Genomic DNA, 20,111 nt, shown 5'->3' on the forward strand with positions numbered 1-20,111 from the left:
CTAATTTTAATACTGAGCAATATAGGAGAACAGCACTGTAAATTAATGGATGATTTAAAATATTATATAAAGTTATCATTTAAAAAGTAACTACCAAGCAATTATGCAAACCTAACTGCCACAAAGATTGTTCGTAAACAAATCAGACCACATAGTGAAAAACTTTGAAAATTGATAAACACATAAAAAACAGATGAAAAGCCAGTCATAACTATTATATCAGTAAATCTTTACACACACATCACATATTTAAATGTGATATTTATAAAAAACTGTTATATTAAAACATTGATAAGAACACAAAAAATTTGATGAGACTTTCAAAATAGCTGCATAAGGAACTTGCATATTATAAAATACAAATTTTTAAAGTACCTGGAAATGTTTTTAAAAAGTATCTGGAAACTAAGTGCATACAGTAAATTAATAAGCATTTATTCCAAAAAGTCACCTAAATGTCCATAAGAATGGTGGGAGGCTATAACATTTGAGGCAGAACCTGCTCCCATTCCTTCCTCAGCTACATATTACAGAATGCCTACTCCATATCTGGCGGCCAAGAAAATGGGAGCTCCTTTTTAACATCACTGACAGTTAAAAAGCTAGGATCTCACCCCAGGAGGGCAATTTGCCAGGATTTCTCACCTGGGTCACTCTCCATCCCATTTTCATGTAAATGAGATAAAGATGGCATCTCAAATTGTAGAACAAAGATGGAACGTTTTGACAAACGGTGTTTTGATAACTAGGTAGAAATATGAAAAAATGAAATTGAATCCATTTTTCGCATTACATACTGGAATAAATTTCTCTCAAAATTTAAATAAAATAAGGATAAAACCATAAAAGTAACATAGTATGAAATTTTTTAAAGCCTAATAGAGAGTAAAGCCTTTCTACCTAGTTCTGAAAAATGAGAATCCATGAAATATTAACAATTTACTACACAAACATAAAAAGTTTCTAATGGCAAAAACAATAAGCAAAACTAAAAGACATATAAGTTGGAAAAAACATCTGTAACCATATCAAAGCTAAAGTGCTAATCTAATATATAGTAAGTTCTTAAAAACTGAAATGGAAAGATTTAACAATAAGCAAATATATCCAAAGATATAAACAGATAGTTCTCAGAAAAATTTAAATGACTGTTTGACAGATGTCAACCTCAGTTATAAAATGAGAAATGCAAATTAAATTATGCTGAAATACTATTTGTTACCTTTTAGATTGGCAAAAACTCAGTTTTATAACATATGCCATACATGAGGCTATGGAATATAAAATTTTATATCCCTATGGAGGGCAAATAGTACCTATCAAAGTTACAAATACATATAATCTTTGACAACGTAATTTCACTTTTGGATTTATAAGCACATGAATGTGTGCAAAATAATGTATGCATAAGCATACTTGTTGAAGCATTATTAGCAAACAATTGGAAATTAACCTTACCATTTTTCAATAAAGGGACTAGTTAAGTAAATTATAGCATATAGATATCTATACAATGTAATGCTATGCAATCATAAAAGAATTGCAGATGGGGATATGATGTACAACATGGTGACTACAGTTAATAATATAGTATTGTATACCTGAAAGTTGCTAAGAGAATAAATCATAAAGTTCTCATCACAAGAAAAAGAATTGTAAATATGTACGGTGACAGATGTTAGCTGTACCTTTATGGTGATCATTTCACTATACGTTTAAGTATCAAGTCATCATATTGTATACCTGAAACTAATATGTTATATTTCAATTATACCTCAATATATTTTTTTAGTTGCAAAAACACTGCATATTGGCTGATATGGAATATGTTTAGAGAAAAAGCAAGGTTTAATACAAGTGTGTTTATTATGATATCTTTATGTAAAAAGCAAGAAGGGAATACATTTTTGTTTGCATGTGCAAATAGAAATTCAAGAAGGATGCACAACAAACAAATAAAAATAATATTTTAATGATGTGGGACCATGGCAGCTGGACGGGGGACAAGTATGAGATTCGGAGGCAGAATTTTCAGTGTTTACTTTTTTAAATATTTTAAATATTTAGCCACATGCATTAGTTTCTTAATAAAAATACAATTTTTAATTTAAAAAATTATGGTATAGGTCAAGTAATTCACTCTCCATAAACCAGTCATCACTCCTTCCTGTGAAACCCTCTAGAAAAACATACCCACAGAGAACAATTGTAAAATTTTTTTTAAAAAGTAAAGCAACATTTATTACTTTTGATTACTAGATGAGTGAGGTTTGGGTCCAAACTCCACAGGCTAAATCACCTGAAGAACTCATACAGCTTTGTACTAAAACCTAAATGGACTACTACTTCTTGAAAGGAAATGTGAATCTCAGAGTTACATACCCACCAGGCCGATAGAAAAGGAAAGCAGGAAGAAGACAGAAACAACACTTTCTTCAAAGCCCAGCATTAACCTAGGCCTTAGCCAGTCAGAGCAATAGCTGAGGGCCAGGGTGCCATGAAGCTAGAGGCAGATACCAACATTGGCTGTGAAGCCCTCACTCTGCCTCCTCCTAGAAATGTCTAAAAGGAGATAACTATCTGTTCAGTGACATGGTGGTTAGAATGAAAAGGAAGACCAAAAACACAATGATTTATAACCTATAGAAAATGTGAACCTATCAGTATCACAAAATGAGAACACTATACTTTGTTTTGTGGAAATGGATGTTAGTATCCTTAATCGACACTCAGAAACAAGAGGTTAGAGAAAGAGCCCCATGATCCCTGAAGGAACTAACTGGTTTGTTTTTTTTTTTTTTTTCCAAGGGTAAATTCAGGAGTTTATTAGTTACAGAAGACATGAGTTTAATGCTTCCTATCAATAAATATTTGAATATACATAACCATCGTGAATTGAATCTCCAATGAGCATATATTTCTTGTAACTTGAAAAACTCTAACATTAAACCAAGTAGAAATGTAATTATAGATATTACAATACACACAGTTATAGCTTAAATTTTAAATGGAGCGTTTTTGCATGCTAGGGTAGACACAGAAGCTGTTTGCTACTGAGGCCCTGGAGAGACATCTATGAAATCACTTCCATAATATTAAATGATACTTTTCTAGTGAAACTAGAAAATATTAAACCTATATCCATGTGTTTCCCAATCTATTTGATCAATGTTGCCATGAGAGATTCAGAGATTGAATATTTCCATGTGTGGCTCTTCCATTTTATTCATAGTACATATAAATTAGAAGTTTAAATGTAGAGTAAAAATTTATAGAAAACTCAATTCCCTGAAGTCTTTGGAATAGGAGAATTCTAGGCAGCCAAAAATTCTAAATAATTGAGTTATTCATAACTATGAATATTAAGTTATACCTATATTAGGTATATATAATTTTATTCTATGCACATATACACAATAGATAAATTACTAAAGTATATGGGTTTGTTTTGCTTAGTTTTGTCATCTATGTCATGATTGCTGTCAGCACCCCCATGTAGAAGTTTTTCTCCCTATTTTATATCTACTGCAGGCTTTGAGATAATATATTGAAGTTTCTTCAAATAATATGTAACATAAGATTAGACTTTGAAATAAGGGCTAAAAGGAATTGCTGGAAGCCATGACCATAAGATTTTAATGCAGGCACTTAGAGCCATTCACTTTGGATGTGTAGGGCTTTGTTGTTCATTGCTTAGGTCTGTGTGTAATGGAACACCGTGTGAATATGTGAGTTTGAGCAAGATTAGGCATCACTTCGTGTAAAAAAAAAAAATCTACCCTATTTATGCCTTGCTTTTTAATAAAAAATGAATTTTATTAAAATGTATACAAAATCACAAAATAAAATACTTTTTCTAAGTAAAGAAAAATTAGGTACAGTGTAAGGCAAAGGATAAGAAAAGACAGGCTCATCATATGGAGCATGCCAACTGGTCCTCTTCTGCTTGCCAGAGTAACAAGTTTGGTTTTATGCTCTGTATTCATTCCAAAGAAGGTAACAAAACTCATACTGTCTACTTAGAGTAAATAAAACAGCTGCTTCAATATAGCACAAAGTTTTTTGGATAGTGTGTCCAGAAAGCAATTTTTCTTTAGTTCTTCATCAAGAAATCACTGTGAAATATTAAACTATCATCTGCAACAACTTTATAAGAATCAAAGATGAGTTTCAACAGACTTTTTGTAAAACTCTACAATGTGAATCAACAGCACAACTCGAAAGGAAAAAAAATCAAGGGAAAAAGAAAAGGTTCCAGTTCACTGAAAACAATAAAATGACCAATTCCAAAACACAACAGCTATCTGTGGCTGTTCCTGGTGGCCCACTGGCAGTGTCCTTGAGTGTCGAGCACACAGTAAGTTGACAACATAAGTCTACTTAGCTCCTCAAGTCCCTGCAGGGTGCTCAAAAGAACTTTCTAGTTCCCACCAGTTTGTCCCAGTTCCTGAACACATTAAGTCTTGATGTAAGCCAAAGAAACACAGTGGGAAACTTCATTGTTATTCCAAATATCCACTTAAAATATGGTTGCTGGCTATAGGATTTAGAACAAGGGAAATAGAGACAAATTAATCAGAAGAAACAAAACATTCATTAAAGACATTACTGTCAGTAGTTAATGACCACTGCATGAAGCAACCTGAAGTACTCACTTATTGCTGCAGGCACAATTCAACATAAAGAGAGGGAAAGTGGGAAAAAAAAAAAAAAAAAAAAACTTGCAACACATGAATACAGTACTTCTCTTTCTTGCCTGTGAAAGCAAGCCAAAATGTCAGAACTGACTCCTTTGCTTTACTTTCTATATAAACAAGCATCATTAGCATTTCCCCAGAGGAAAGAGAAGAAAATTGTTCATAATGAGGTAAGATTTGGAATTAAGAATACAAACAGTGGTGTGCTTGAACAAAGCCAGATTATTTAATGCAAACAATGGATCAATTGTCAGTTGAGTGAAAGATAACCAAATCTTTAATGCCTAGAGGCCTGGAAGGATAGTTATTACACCAGAAGTTTTTATGCATCAATTTTCCTATGTGTTAGAGAAGGGAATGGTTTAACTTTAACCAAGAGCTCCATCCATACCAATGCCTAAATGTAACCTAGCACTCCATTGGAGTAGGTCTGAATCTCCTGGAAAGATGGATGATGACTTTCAACTATTAATTTTTAACACGTACCCCAAAAGTGAACATTAAAGATTCATTGAGATTAGCAGTCCTAGAGAGAGTGCCAGACTTACAGCTCTTAGAATGCAAACCATTAAAATACAGAGACTGTATCTACATAAATCACTTTGTCACCAAAAATATGTCCACGAGTAACAAAGTATTTACCAATATTTTTTTGATGAAGATGCTAAGGAATCAGAACTCTTGACTGGAAGAGATATTTACCCAACCCAAACCAGCCATCTCAAGAAAAGTAACTGGCAGCTTCCCTAACCAAACTTCAGGATGATTGTGGGCAAAGCTGGACCTCAAGTGGGAACCAAGGCATGAGAAGAGGCCAGAACTCCCTATCTCTTTGGTTCTTGCATTGCCAATTTCTTGGTATGTTGGCTTTATCTTCTCCAACCTAAAACCTATTTCTTCCCCCACAGCAGGAAACATATGTCCAATGGCTCTCTGCTGGCATCTTAGATGAAAAGCTTCTCTTAATTTATTTTTGTGTTTGGTCCAATCGAATCACCAGTCTAATCTTAGACTGATGCTATATCTAGGGGTGGGGTGTTTTGCCATTGGTCCAGATTGGGTCATGGGCCTACCATTATACAAGGCACAAGGATTTATGATGGGGCTGAAGAAAGAGAATAGTCCCTGTAAAAAAAAAAAAAAAAAAAAAAAAAAAAAGGAGAATGCACTGCACTACAAGAATAGAGGTAAGTAATGAGTCAAATAAACTACCCATATGAAACTTTGCTTATTTTGCTCTACTGGAGCATTTTGGTCACTTCAGGTCATACAGAAGTTGCCTACAGAATGTACAATTGCCTTGGAACAGTGGATACAGGATCTCATTAAGGTCATTAAGGTCTTAGCAATCTTCATTTATGACCTACCTTGGACCAGCATGGATTTAAGGATGATTTGAATGTTATATAACTGGCAACAAGAGTCACACTAATGTATACTGATGGTAATAGAAGCCAATAGTCCATAAGGAACAAACAAAATTATAAAGTTCATTCAAAGAAGTACAATTGTGTTAAGAGAACAAAGATTATTATGTGGCTCAGCAGGACTACTTGAGAGTCCCATGTGTCAAGAGGCAAGAATGGCTTTTATATAAGCTATTACTTGAATGGAATTGGATATTTCTAAGGTACATTAAAACAAACCTCTTCTAGCAATAAGTTGAACTGGATATTCTGAAAAGCCCTTACTGCAAAACACATAGAAATAGTAGATAAAATATAGCAAACATCCATTTAAATGCATAGTTGTGCTTCCAAGAGAGCAAGGGAAATATCCAAGGGGAAACAATAAGACAAAGCAGAAAACCTGAATGATCAATGAATACAAACACCATGGCTGCTCTGCAAACATTTGCCAATCCCAACACTCTAGGGATGTGGATTTCAAGGCTGTGCAGGGGACAGAGGAAAAGGCTTTGGACCCCAGCAAGGTAGAGTATAAATTCAGTATAAATTTCTGTATAAATTAAGAAGTCATGAATCGGGATCCCTGGGTGGCTCAGCGGTTGAGCACCTGCCTTTGGCCCAGGGCATGATCCTGGAGACCCGGGATCGGGTCCCACGTCGGGCTCCCTGCATGGAGCCTGCTTCTCCCTCCTCCTGTGTCTCTGCCCCTCTCTCTCTCCCTCTCTCTCTCTCTCTGTGTGTCTCTCATGAATAAATAAATAAAATCTAAAAAAAAAAAAAAAAAAAAAAAAAAAAAAGAAGTCATGAATCAGGAAAGAAAATCCCCTAGTGAAAGTAAAGAGATGAAAGGGAAGCTTGTCCATCTCAGTCTGAGTCCTGGGAAAGGGAAAAAAAAAATTCCTCCTTGAGAATGAAAAACCACAGTCCTACCTCCAAACAGGTTTGGATTTTGAATTTGTACAAAGCGGGGTCTAAGAAAATTTAAGCCTAGAAAAAAGGCATAGAAATCCCAAGTAGGAATGTTTTAGAACACAAGGCTAAACAAATGTAAAACTTACCTTAGTGACATACTCACAAGGGGGACCTCAGACTTCCCATCAATTAAGAAAAGCTGAACAAGCACTCACAAGTCAAAATGGCAAAACAAAAAATTTGTTGGTTCTGCTGACTCTGGTCCATGGTAGCAAATTTCCTTAAGTAGAAGTAGAAGGGGGTAAGAATTTTTAAAAACTTCATTGATCTATTAGAAGGAAAGGAAAGGGGGGGAGAATCGTAAAAATTTTAAGGCAAAAAAAAAAAAAAAAAAAAGCACCTAAATAGTATAATAAATTTAAATGTCTGTAATCACTATAAATCTAAATAGCTTAACCCAATCATCTAAACACAATAAGACAAGGCTCAAAAACTGAATCTAGGGGCACCTGGGTGGCTCAGTGGTTGAGTGTCTGCCTTTGACTCAGGTCATGATCCTGGGGTCCTGGGATCAAGGCCCACACTAGGCTCCCCACAGAGAATCTGCTTCTCCCTTGCCTATGTCTCTGTATGCCTCTAAATAAATAAATAAATAAATAAATAAATAAATAAATAAATAAATAAATAAAATATTAAAAGGAAAAAATGAATCTAGCAATATGCAGTGTAAGTATAAGAGCCCATTATGGGTGCTTGGGTGGCTCAATCGGTTAAGCATCAGACTCTTGATTTCAGCCCAGGCCATGATCTCAGGGTTGTGAAATCAAGCCCTGTGCCAGCTCTGTGCTGGGCATGGAACCTGTTTAAGATTCTCTCTTTCTTGGGATACCTGGATGGTACAGTCAGTTAAGCTTCTGACTCTTGGTTTTGGCTCAGGTTGTGATCTCAGCATCATGAAATCAAGCCCTGCATCAGGCTCTGCACTCAGTAAGGAGTCTGCTTAAGACTCTCTCTGTCCCTTCTCCCTGTACTCTCTCTCTCTCAAATAAATAAATCTTTTCTTAAAAAAAAAAAAAATCTCCTTTCTTAAAAAAAAAAAAAAAAAGATTCTCCCCCTCTCTCTACACCTTCCTCCTCTCTAAAAAATAAAATAAATATAAATAAACAAAAGAGCCACCCAAAATGATATATATATACAAAGAACTCCTAAAACTCAACAATAAAAAAGCAAACAACATTATTTAAAAATGAACCAAAGACTTTAACAGGTACTTCACCAATGAAGATATCCAGTTGGCAAATAAGCAAATGAAAAGATGCTTCACATCACATGTCATCAGGGAAATGTAAATTAAGACAAGGTTCCACTAAATACGTATTAAAATAACCAAAATCCAGAACACTGAGAATGCCAAAAGCTGGGATGTTGTGGAATCACAGGAATGTTCATCCACTGCTAGAAGAAATACAAAATAGTACAACCGCTTTGGAAGAGAGTTTAGTTTCTTACAAAACTAAACATGTGGGGATTCCCTGGGTGGCTCAGCGGTTTGGTGCCTGCCTTCAGCCCAGGGCGTGATCCTGGAGACCCGGGATGGAGTCCCATGTCGGGCTCCCTGCATGGAGCCTGCTTCTCCCTCTGCCTGTATCTCTGCGCCTCTCTCTCTCTCGTTCTCTTTCTGTGTGTGTCTTTCATGAATAAATAAATAAAATCTTAAAAAAAAACTAAACATGATCTTACCATGTGATCTAACAACCATATTCCTTAGCAGTTACGCAAAAGTGTTGAAAACATGTCCACACAAAAACCTGCACACAGATGTTTACAGCAGTTCCATTCCTAACTGCCAAAACTTAGAAAAAACTAAGATATCCTTCAGTAGGTGAATTGTGGCACATCTATACAAAAAACTATTATTCAACAATAAAAGTCTATAAACTATCAAGCCATGCAAAAACATAGAAGAAGCTTAAATTCATATTACTAACTGAAAGAAGCCAATCTTAATAAGGCTATATACTGTATAATTCCCATTTACAACATTCTGGAAGAGGCAAAACTATGAAGACAATGAAAAAACAGTTGCTTGGGGAAAGAGAATGGTGAAGGGATGAACAAAAAGCACATATGATTTTTAGAGGAGTGAAAATATTCTGTATAATATTGTAATGATAGATATAAATCATTATATTTTTGTCCAAACCCATGGAAGGTACAACACCAAGAGTGAACCCTGAGGTAAACTATGGACTTTGGGTGATTATAATGTGTTCATATAGGCTCATCATTGGTAAAAAATATATATATATTCTAGCAGTGATGCTGATAACGAAGGAGGCTATGCAAGCATAAGGGTAAGGAATATATGAGAAATCTCTGTACCACCTTCTCAATTTTATTGTAAACTTAATACTACTTTATTTTTTTTAATACTACTTTAAAATCATGATGATAAAGCTTGGAATTAAAAGATAGGAGTTACCAAGCAAATGTTAATATTAACCAAAAGAAAACTGATATAACATTGTTAATATCTGTTAAAATAGATTAAAAGTTAAAAGCAATATGAGATTATAATGGTCAAACTCTTAGCTATAGAGAACAAACTGATGGTTATCAGAGGGGAGGGACATGGGGGGGATGGGTGAAATAGGTGATGGAAATTGAGGAATGCATTTGTTCTGATAGACACTAGGTACTGTATGTAAGTGCTAAAATCACTATATTTTAAAATGAATGAATGAATCCCTACAAAAATACCAACAGTATTTCTCACAAAACTAGAACAAATAATCCTAAAATTTGTATGGAACCACAAAAGACCTGTAATAGCCAAAGCAATCTTGAAAAAGAACAAAGCTAGAGGTATCACAATTCTAGATTTTAAGTTATATTACAAAGCTGCAGCGATCAAAACAGTATGATACTGGCATTAAAAACATGCATAGATTAATAGAATAGGACAGAAGGCCCAGAAATAAACCCATGATTATATGGTCAGTTAACCTTCAACAAAGACAGCAAGAATAATCAATTGGAAAGAGACTGTCTCTTCAGCGAATTGTGTTGGGGAAACTGTACAGTTACATGCAAAAGAATGAAACTAGAACAAATGGATTAAGGACCTAAATATGAGACCGGAAACCACAAAAATCCTAGAGGAGAATACAGTCCTTAACATTGACTGTAGTAACTTTTTTCTAATGATGTCTCTGGAGGCAAAGGAAACAAAAGCAAAAATAAACAATTGGGACTACATCAAAATTAAAAGGTTCTGCACAACAAAGGAAACAATCAATAAAACTAAAATACAATCTAATGGAATGGGAGAAGATATTTACAAATGTCATAACCAATAAGAGATTGGTATTCAAAGTAATAAAGAACTTACATAACTCAACACTAAAACCCCACAAATAATCCAATCAAAAATGGGCAGAAGACATGAACAGCTATTTCTCAGGAAAAAAAACAACAACCACAGATGGCCAACAGACAATGAAAAGATATTTGACATCACTCAACAGGGAAATGCAAATCAAAACTATAATGAAATACCACCTCACAGCTATCAAAATGGCTTAACAGCACAAGGAACAGCAAGTGCTGGTAAGAATGTGGAGAGAAAGGAATCCTTGTGCACTGCTGGTGGGAATGCAAACTGGTGCAGCCACTGTGGTAAACAGTTATGGAGATTCCTCAAAAAATTAAAAATAGAACTACCCTACGATCCAGTAATTCTTCCACTGGGTTTTTACCCATAAAATACAAAAAATACTAATTTGAAAAGATATATGCACCTATATGTTTGTTGCAGCATTATTTACAATAGTCAGATTATGGGAGCAACCCTATTGTCTCTGGGTATTTGAATGGATAAAGATGTAGTAGAATATTATATATATATATATATATATATATATATATATATATATATATATATATAAAATACACAATGAAATATTACTCTGCCATAAAAAAAATAAAATCTTGCCATTTGCAACAACATGGATGGATATAGAGAGTATAATGCTAAGTGAAATAAGTCAGTCAGAATCAGACAAATACCATACAATTTCACTCATGTGTAAAAGAAAAAAAAAGAGAAAGAGAGAGAGTAAAAAAGAGAGAGAGAGAAGCAAATAAATATACTCTTAACTATAGAGAACAAACTGATAGTTACCAGAGGGGAAGTGGATGAGGGCATGGGAAACAGATAAAGGGCATTAAGAGTACACTTATCCTAATGAGCAGAGTAATATATAGAACTGTTAAATCACTATATTATGCACCTGAAACTAGTAGAACACTGTATGTTAACTATACTGGAATTAAAATTAAAAACTCAATAAAAAATGTTTAAGTCAAACTCTTAAAACGGTAAAAAAGTGGTTGCCAGGGGCTAGGGGTAATAAGATGAAGTTAGTGAAAGTGTACAAACCTTCAGTTATAAAATGAATAAAGTCTGAGGATCTGCTATATAACCTGGTGACTGTAGTTGCTAACAATGTATTCTATAATTGAAATTTGCTAACAGAGTAGAACTTAAATATTCTCAACAGAATAGTTTTTAAAAAGATAAATATGCTGGGTGATGCATGTGTAAATTATGCCAATGAGGGAATTCTTTCACAATGTATATGTATATTCAATCATCATGTTGTACACCTTAAATATTTTACAATTATATTTGTCAACTAGACTGCAATGAAGCTAAAAAATGAAAATAAACAAAAAATGAATGAATGAAATGATCTAGCAACTCTACTTCTGGGTATACACCCAAAAGAATTTAAAACAAGATCTTGAAGAGACATTTGCACATCCATGTTCATTGCAGCATTATTCACAATAGTCTAAAGGTAAAAGTAACTTGAATGTACATCAACAGATGAACGGATAAAGAAAATATGAAATACGCATACAATGGAATATTACTCAGTTCTAAAAAAGGAAACCCTCTCATATGCTACAAATGGATGAACCTTGAGAACATTATGCTAAGTGAAATGTCATTTACAAAAAAATACTACATGATTCTACTTATATGAGGTATCTGAAGTAGTCAAAATCTTAGAAACAGAAAGTAGAAATACAGTCAATGTGGCTAGGCAAGGAAGAAAAGAGCTTTTGTAATATAGGTACAGACTTTCAGTTTTCTAGGATTAAAAAGTTCTAAGGATCTGTCATACTATATTATACACATATTAACACTACTACACTATACACTTAAAAATAGTTAAGATAGTAATTTTTATATTATTTATTTGTACCTCATTAAAAAAACTAAGAAATGAAGTATCTAAGGTAAAAAGGGGGAAAAGGTAGAGTAAATCTAAAGAAACAGAAGAAAGGAAATAATAAAATCAAGAGCAAATAGTAATTAAATGGGGAAAGTTTTCAATGAAAAGGATCAACAAAACTCAATGTTAATTCTTTCAACAGATTAATAAGATAATCAACCCTATCTAAAATGGACCAATAAAGAAGGGAATAGAGAAGAGATTGTTACCAGAGGGGAGGTGGGTGCAGGGTGGATGAAATAGCTGACAGGGATTAAGGAGCGTACTTGTGATGAGCACTGGTTGTTGTATGGAAGTGTTGAATTACTATATTGCACACCTGAAACCAATATAACACTGTATGTTAACAAACTGGAATTTAAATAAAAACTTTTAAAAATAAAATATTTAAAGTATATTTCAATAAAATATTTTTAAATGAGAATCTCTCAAAAAGAAAAAGACTGAAACACAAGATATGCCTGTAGATATAGCCGAAATTTATAGGATTATAATATGAATAACTTTACAGTAATAAAATTGAAAACATGGATGAAATGGATGATTTTCTGTAAAAGTACAATACTGAAGAAGAATAAGCTGAAAATAAGAATGGCATAATAGCCTTTACAGAGGTTTAACTGGCAATTAAAAATAGACTTCACCATTCTTCTTTCCTCACCAAAATTTAAACTAATAAAAAATACACTGAGTTCAACAGTTTCATAGGTAAATTCCAAACTCCAATCCTACTCAAGCTGGTCTAAAGAACAAAAAAACAATGGAGAGAAGAGTACAGATTTTTGAAGGGTAAAGTGCATAAACCAACCATTCTATAAATAGCCAAATTGTCATTCTTACATGAAGAAAAAAAATTCTCAGACAAGATCTTATGATGCAACATCATTTGTATAACCTTACTGAAATCCATTCTCCAAAATAAAGTCTAAACAGAGATCAAATTATTAAAAATTATAATACCTAGGCTTTAGCAAGTACTTTATCACTTCTAAGATTTTTACTAAACATTTGACAATTAGGTATTTTTGTCTATTCAAACGTGTAAAATAGATATTCTACCCATTTCATAGATGAAAAATCTGAGAGTCAGAGTGGTTAAGGAATTTATAAAACATCACATAGTTGGAACTGGAGTTTGATCTGGATCTTACCCATCTTTTGAGTTAAGTTCATGATGAAACGTGTTGGGTTGACTAGCCGACAACTCAAACTCAGCCTAGAGCCCAAGGACCTTGGAACTCTGTCCCAACTGGTAAAGGGCCGACCACTAAAATAACCAGTCCATCAATCCTCCCTCTTGAGGACTCACATCATCAAAAGTGTATCAAATCTTAGTGTAATATCATGTATACAAGAAGCATTCAATCTACATTTTCAATAAAAATAGAGGTTTTAGGAAAAGAACTATAGTAGTAATAGCTGAAGGCCAAACTGTATTCTATCTCATACTTCAAGGTTTCAATCTTCCACCCCCACCACCATTTCTACCTCCCTGCTCTGTGATCTTTCTTATTTCTATTTCTAGATCTAGATACTGCTTTCCTTTCTTCCATTCAGACTCAAAGTGACAGAACAGGAAGGGATGGAAATCACAGACTGATGAGACCTGGAAAATGGGGCCCAAGATGACCTTTTGACCCATATTACACAGGGCCAGACCTCCTTGTTAGGTGCTTTTCTGTGTTGGATCTTTCTTAGTTCCTCCTTTTCTTTCACTGGCTCCTATCAAAGGGTCACCTGCTCTGACTTTAAACACTGCTTCTATCATCTCGTAACACAAAGGAACAACTGAAGCCCTGAAAGGGTTGGAGATCAGTGATAGATACTTCAAGCATTTGACTTTAAACTAATTCTTAAGAAATCCATCACCTTCAACATGGCATCTACATACACACAGAAAAATGCATCCACACATCACCACAAAAGCAGTAGTAGCCCTTGTCATGGATCTTGTGCCTCCTCACCTTTCTCCTTAGATGCAAAGGATCAGTAGGCCTACTTTGTCAGGGATGACGTTGTGTTATATAAGAATCATAGTTGGGTGGGGCTGCTGGATGTGTTAATGGTTTATAAAGATGAAAGTGGGAGGTATTTATTTAAAAAAAAAAAGATTTACTTACTTATTTTAGAGAGAGAGAGAAAGCATGAGCAGAAGGGATAGTGGGAGAGGAAGAGAGTATCTCAAGCAGACTCCACCCACACTGAATGTAGAACTGGACATGGGGCTCAATCCCACAAACCTGATATCACCATTTGAGCTGAATCCAGGAGTCAGTCGCTTAACCAACTGGGCCAGCCAGGCACTCCTGGGAGATGTTTATTTACAAAGGTTTGTTCTTTATTCTCCAGAATCTGTGTTCACACCCCTCAGATTCTTCATATCTTTGCGCAAAATCTCACTGCATTGATGTCATAATTCCATTGACTTTAATCTGATTTTATATGCACTTATCTTTTAAAAAAAAGAGTAGTTTTTTTTCCAGCAAAGAATTTACCATGCCTACAGTATATATGGAACTAGTTTTCTTTTAGACATAATGTATTTAAAGGATAGTGTCTATAAATCTGTGTTGCATCATGCATTTCATATAGATTAATGTCCTCAGCTTGATTTGATATTGTTCTTACCTTTGTTGCCATCACTGCAGAATTAATATTTTTGTCATTATTAGAGAATCAAAACTATCATCTTATTTCACCACATTTTGAAGTCAGTACATGCTTAGAACCCCTTTCAAAGGTCATTAAGCATCACAGAATGAGTGATGACATAAGTTTCCTTGCACATCCAGGAAGCAGAAACCCCAACACTCTAATTGATTTGGCTACCATATGAGGAACTGGTACCTGGAAATACGGCTTATTAGCATTGAGTTCCTGTGTAACCATTTACACAGAACTTCATTTATGTTACCAAATAAAAATTGACTAGGGGCCATTAGTGTGATGGTATTTGGGACTGACAATGGTGCTGGAGGAATAAGGACCAATGCTCAGAGCAGATCTATAAATGGCAAGGTGATAATGTATTTTCAATCACACGATTTCTACAATGAGCAAATAGTATTCCAGAGAGCTAATCCAACCCTGAAGTGAATATACAGTTAAAAGCGACCATATCTTGACTCTAAATCCCAAAATCAGTGAGTTTTATGAATATGCTATTTTGTTCTATCAAATTCTATTCCTTGATTCCTTAAAACAACTTCTGCAGCACTTTATAGGTAAAACTAAAATTTTCATTTGAAGTAAGTCTGCAAAATTGACTCAACTGATTTTCACTGAATTTTAATCATTAAGTAAAACAGTACTTTTCCCCTCAAAAACATACCAATTTCCTGGAAATGTATTTCATGGCTTTATTTCCTTTGCTAATTGATTCTGGTCATTTAATTCAATAAATTTTATAAAGTTAAAATTATGAGGAATTAATTGACTTTTGCTTAACTTCCAATTATGCCTAATTTGTTTCTATTCAGTCTCATTAAATTCAATTATTGTTGGACTAATTGTAATTTCTGCCAATAGTTCATTTACTTTAAAATAAGGATTCTGTCCTCTGTTACTTACAAGTAATTTTTCATCAGGGTTAGGTAGGGTCTCTTAATTATATTAATACAAATGGCTTTCTATATGCATCAATAAGTTTGCATTTAGTACCTAAGCAATTCCTTGCAACTCAGCAAAGCTGGCTAGACCCTAGATACAGCATAGTAGCTATATGGGTAGCTTTCCAGTAGCCAAAATTAGTTTTAGTTGTAACTGGGACAATTTCTTCACATTTCACTTCATGTTTCATTACCCTAGTTATAGAAAATTGTAAAAGAAAAAATACAGAATTTGAATAAAAGGGACTGAAGTACAAACTTTAGCACTTGGGACTCTCCCAAAACTTTACAATGTATCTCTTCATCTGGTTGTCCTCTGTATCCTTTATATAGCTTTTATGATATAACAAACTGGTAAATGCAATCATTTGATTACATCAAATTGGAGTGGGGCAGTCTTATGGGATCTGATGCCATCTCCAGGTAGATAGTGTCAGAATTGAGTTAAACTGTAGGGCATCCAGCTGGTATCACAGAATTGTTAGGTGGGGGCATGGAGGGAGGAGGAATCCCCATACATCTGGTGTTAGAAGTGTCCTGAGTGTGATAGCAGAGGAGATACACACCAGAGAAGGAGCATAGGCTTTCTCTCCAAAAACAATATTTATATTTATAAAGAGACAGTAATGGTAAGAAATTTAAATGTGGGAATAAAGGATAATCTTGATAAGATTGCATTGGCAAAATACATAGAAAAGACAAAATAAAGGAATTGGGAAAAAAAAATCAAATATCCCAGGATTGTGGGGAAATCCTGGGACTGAGGAAAAAGAGAGCTGGAATTATATTATTTTTCTGCCTCAAAACTGTTCTATAATCTTATATAACTCATTCCCTTTTCCTCAACTCTTAATTTCCTTTCTACAAAGAATGAAATAGGTCATCTCCAAAGTCCCAAAATACTGGCATTCTCATGATCCATATGGAGTGTGACTTGTTCCCTAATTTCAATTTTAATAATGCTTATGCACAGTACTGCAAGTGGTATGTCTAAACACTCATGCTAGTCCTAATAAATAATTAAATCTAGCATTTGGCAGCTGGAGGCTATTGCACTCTGTTAAGTATTCTTGAAGTTTATTCTATCAGTGTATCAAAATAAAATGCCAACAACTTAGTAGATATAAAGCCTATTAGCAACTGTGACTGCTGTGTTATCTCAGAAAAGCTTGCGAGGATAGTGCTAAGTGGATCATGCTGAAAATTAGCCTAATTTTTCCTCCAAGATGCACCAAAATGATTAACCATTCCATTTATGGAAATTCACTGCTCTCAAATATTCAAAAACCTTCCTAAGATTTTCAGTTTAAAGGCTGACACTCCTCCAGTTCCTTATGTAATTATTAATTGCACCTTCACTGGATTAAATATCAGGCATAATAGCAGCCTTGCCATTCATTGCAAATTTTTGATATATCTGTTCATAATTGTGATCATGATAATATCAACCTTAAAATTCTTATCAAAAATTTTAGGGAAAAAGTATATAACATGGGGTTAAATATCTAGGATGCCTATACATAATCAAAAGGTAAAAGCAATACCAGTAACCTTTAACAATCCTATGAAAAGACATCAAGTTTAGAATTATCAAGTTAATAAAAAAAAATTCTTAACAAGCTGCTGGACTTTAAAGTTGTAATGTTGCCTGCAACTGAGATATGGGCCTATTCAAGATTATAGGTAAATATACACATGAACATTTCTAGTAAACTCTACATGACCTCATCATGAGCGGAAACAGGGAGAATGGATAGTGAGAGAAAAGCTCTCTCAATACAAGTCTTGAAACTTCAAGAAGTGAGGGAATAGGATTCTTGCCCCATTGTGCCTCTTTTCCATCTATTTTGATCAGGTACACAGACCTATACCGAAACAAAATGAAAGTACTAACAGAGTTTTCTTGGCTGTATTTTTCTTAGTTTCACACTGAGAAACACTTAGTAACTGCACTCCTGACCCCAGAACTTTGCATTTTCAGGCTATTGGTTATAAGATACAGAAGGTAGTACAAATTCATCACTCTAACTGGAAATATTGAACAAAAGAGACATGCTACAGATGACTGTCAAAGCAAAAACATGGTTCTGGAACATCAAAAACCTCACCTAACATGTCTTAACTGTTTTGTGGACTACCGGTTGCTCCCCACCCCACTTCTGGCACAGCAGAATGCAAACAGGCCAATCAATAGATTCACCAGCTCCCTGGGAGATTGTCAGACATTAGAAATTCTGTGCAAAGATAGAAAATGAACCAGTGTGATTCTCTTCCTTGGCAATTTAAATTAGAAATGTGTAGAAATCAGGCACTTGGCAATAGAAGCTCAAGTGGAAAAACTGTGATAGAGAAGAACCAAAAGTGAGCCAAGGTTAACACAAGAATGCAGACTAACTGCTAGGCCCTCCCCAACCTCCAGTCTGAGCTAGAGTACAGAAATACATGGAGACAATTTATAGCTCAGATCAGATAGATAATACTTTTAACTGCCCAGTTCAAAGGGAGCTATATTCCCCAGTGCCAAACTCCCATACTGTACTAAGCCCAGACAGAAATGGTTTAGAGACTTTTACTCACCACAGAAAGACATAATAAAGGACAAAGAGAATTTTGAAGGAAGGCATTCAGAAAGCCAAGAGAATAGGCCACTTAATCTTCCTCCAATTGATGTGATTGTATGATAGGTGGGGAATCTAAGGCCAGCATACTTGAAAAATCTGTGAAATTTGGATCACACCAGGATCCCCAAAAAGTAAAGGGTGGTGGGTCAAAGATTCTCAGGTTATTTGTGGTCATAGAAAAGCCACAGAAGACATTTAGATAACAGGTGGCCTACTAGTCTCCCTCATTTAAGGGCTTCAAATAGGATAAATGGATTTTCATGGAGAATATGTACATGGAATTGCCTGATATTTATGAAAGGAATGAAGACTGTGAAAGTAAACCTCTCTGTGTACCTAAGACCACTAATTTCTCTCCAATAGACAAAGTTTCAGCGCCTACTTGCATGTCAAAAGACCAGACCAGATGCAAACAATATCCCAAGTTGCCAGTGGCATGACCATGAAACAGCTGCCGAACTATCTTTTTCTATCAGCCCTCACCCCTGTTTGTATCCTGCCCTCTTTCCCTGATGCCTCTTCTTCCTGGATGTGAATAAATATGGAGTTATCTGGGAGTTTAGGGATAGCCTGCCAGAAATAGAAAGGAAGCTGAGAGAGCACTTGTATAACCATTTTGGTATACTATTTGTTGATACTAAAACTGAAACTTTTCATACCTAAGTCCCAGGAATTCCAATCCTAATGATATACTAAACAAAAATTATTATATTTGTGTACCAAAATCCACAAAATGAATGTTAATAGCACTTGAAATCAGTAAAAAATGGAAGCAACTAAAATGTCCATCAACAACAGAGTGGTAAATTTATGTGGGGATATTGTACAATAGTAACAAAAATGGAAATACTATTTCTACATACGATAACATGTATTAAATCTCACAAACAGAATGTAAAGCAAAAGAATCCAGCCACAAATAAAATTCAAAGTATAATTTCAGTTACATAAGATTTCAAATCTGGCAAAACTAATCTATGGTGTGTGAAATCAGGAGAGCAATTTCTTTGAGGTAGGTAGTAAAAGTAATGCCTAGAAGGGGACTTATAAAAGAGCTTCAAAAGGGCAAGTAACACTTTGTATTTTGATCAGGATTGTGGTTATATGAGCATGTTCACTTCAGGATGATTCATCAACCTGTACACTTTTGATTTGTTTGCTTTTATGTAATATATACCATACTTTAGTAAAAAGTTTATTTGAAAAAAGATAAATACATACACCCCAAAAAGGGCATGCTATGACATTAATTAAAATAGAGATAATGAGAAAAATCTTAAAAGCAACCAGAGAAAAATTACAATGCACACAGAGGAACATAGAGATCATGAGATTAGATAAAAATTCAAGAATCTATAATATGCTGCCTGCAAGAAACACACTTTAAATACAAGAGAATAAGAGGATGAAGATAGATGTACAGTATAAACACTAATAATTAAAAAGGAGAATGCTTTTAATATCATAAAAAGCAGACTTAAGAAGAAATATTATCAGCAACAACAAAAAAGAAATTTCAAAATGACAAATGGTCAATTCATCAAGACTTAGCAATCCTAA

The 20,111-nt window shown here is 34.5% G+C and overlaps 1 pseudogene; it reads left to right on the forward strand.

The window, feature by feature from the left end:
* LOC144284150 (glyceraldehyde-3-phosphate dehydrogenase-like) overlaps positions 1–20,111 on the forward strand; it is a 72,349-nt pseudogene that overhangs the window by 14,678 nt on the left and 37,560 nt on the right.

This window comes from Canis aureus, chromosome 15 (genome assembly GCF_053574225.1).
Source record: "Canis aureus isolate CA01 chromosome 15, VMU_Caureus_v.1.0, whole genome shotgun sequence".
Classification (NCBI taxonomy): domain Eukaryota; kingdom Metazoa; phylum Chordata; class Mammalia; order Carnivora; family Canidae; genus Canis; species Canis aureus.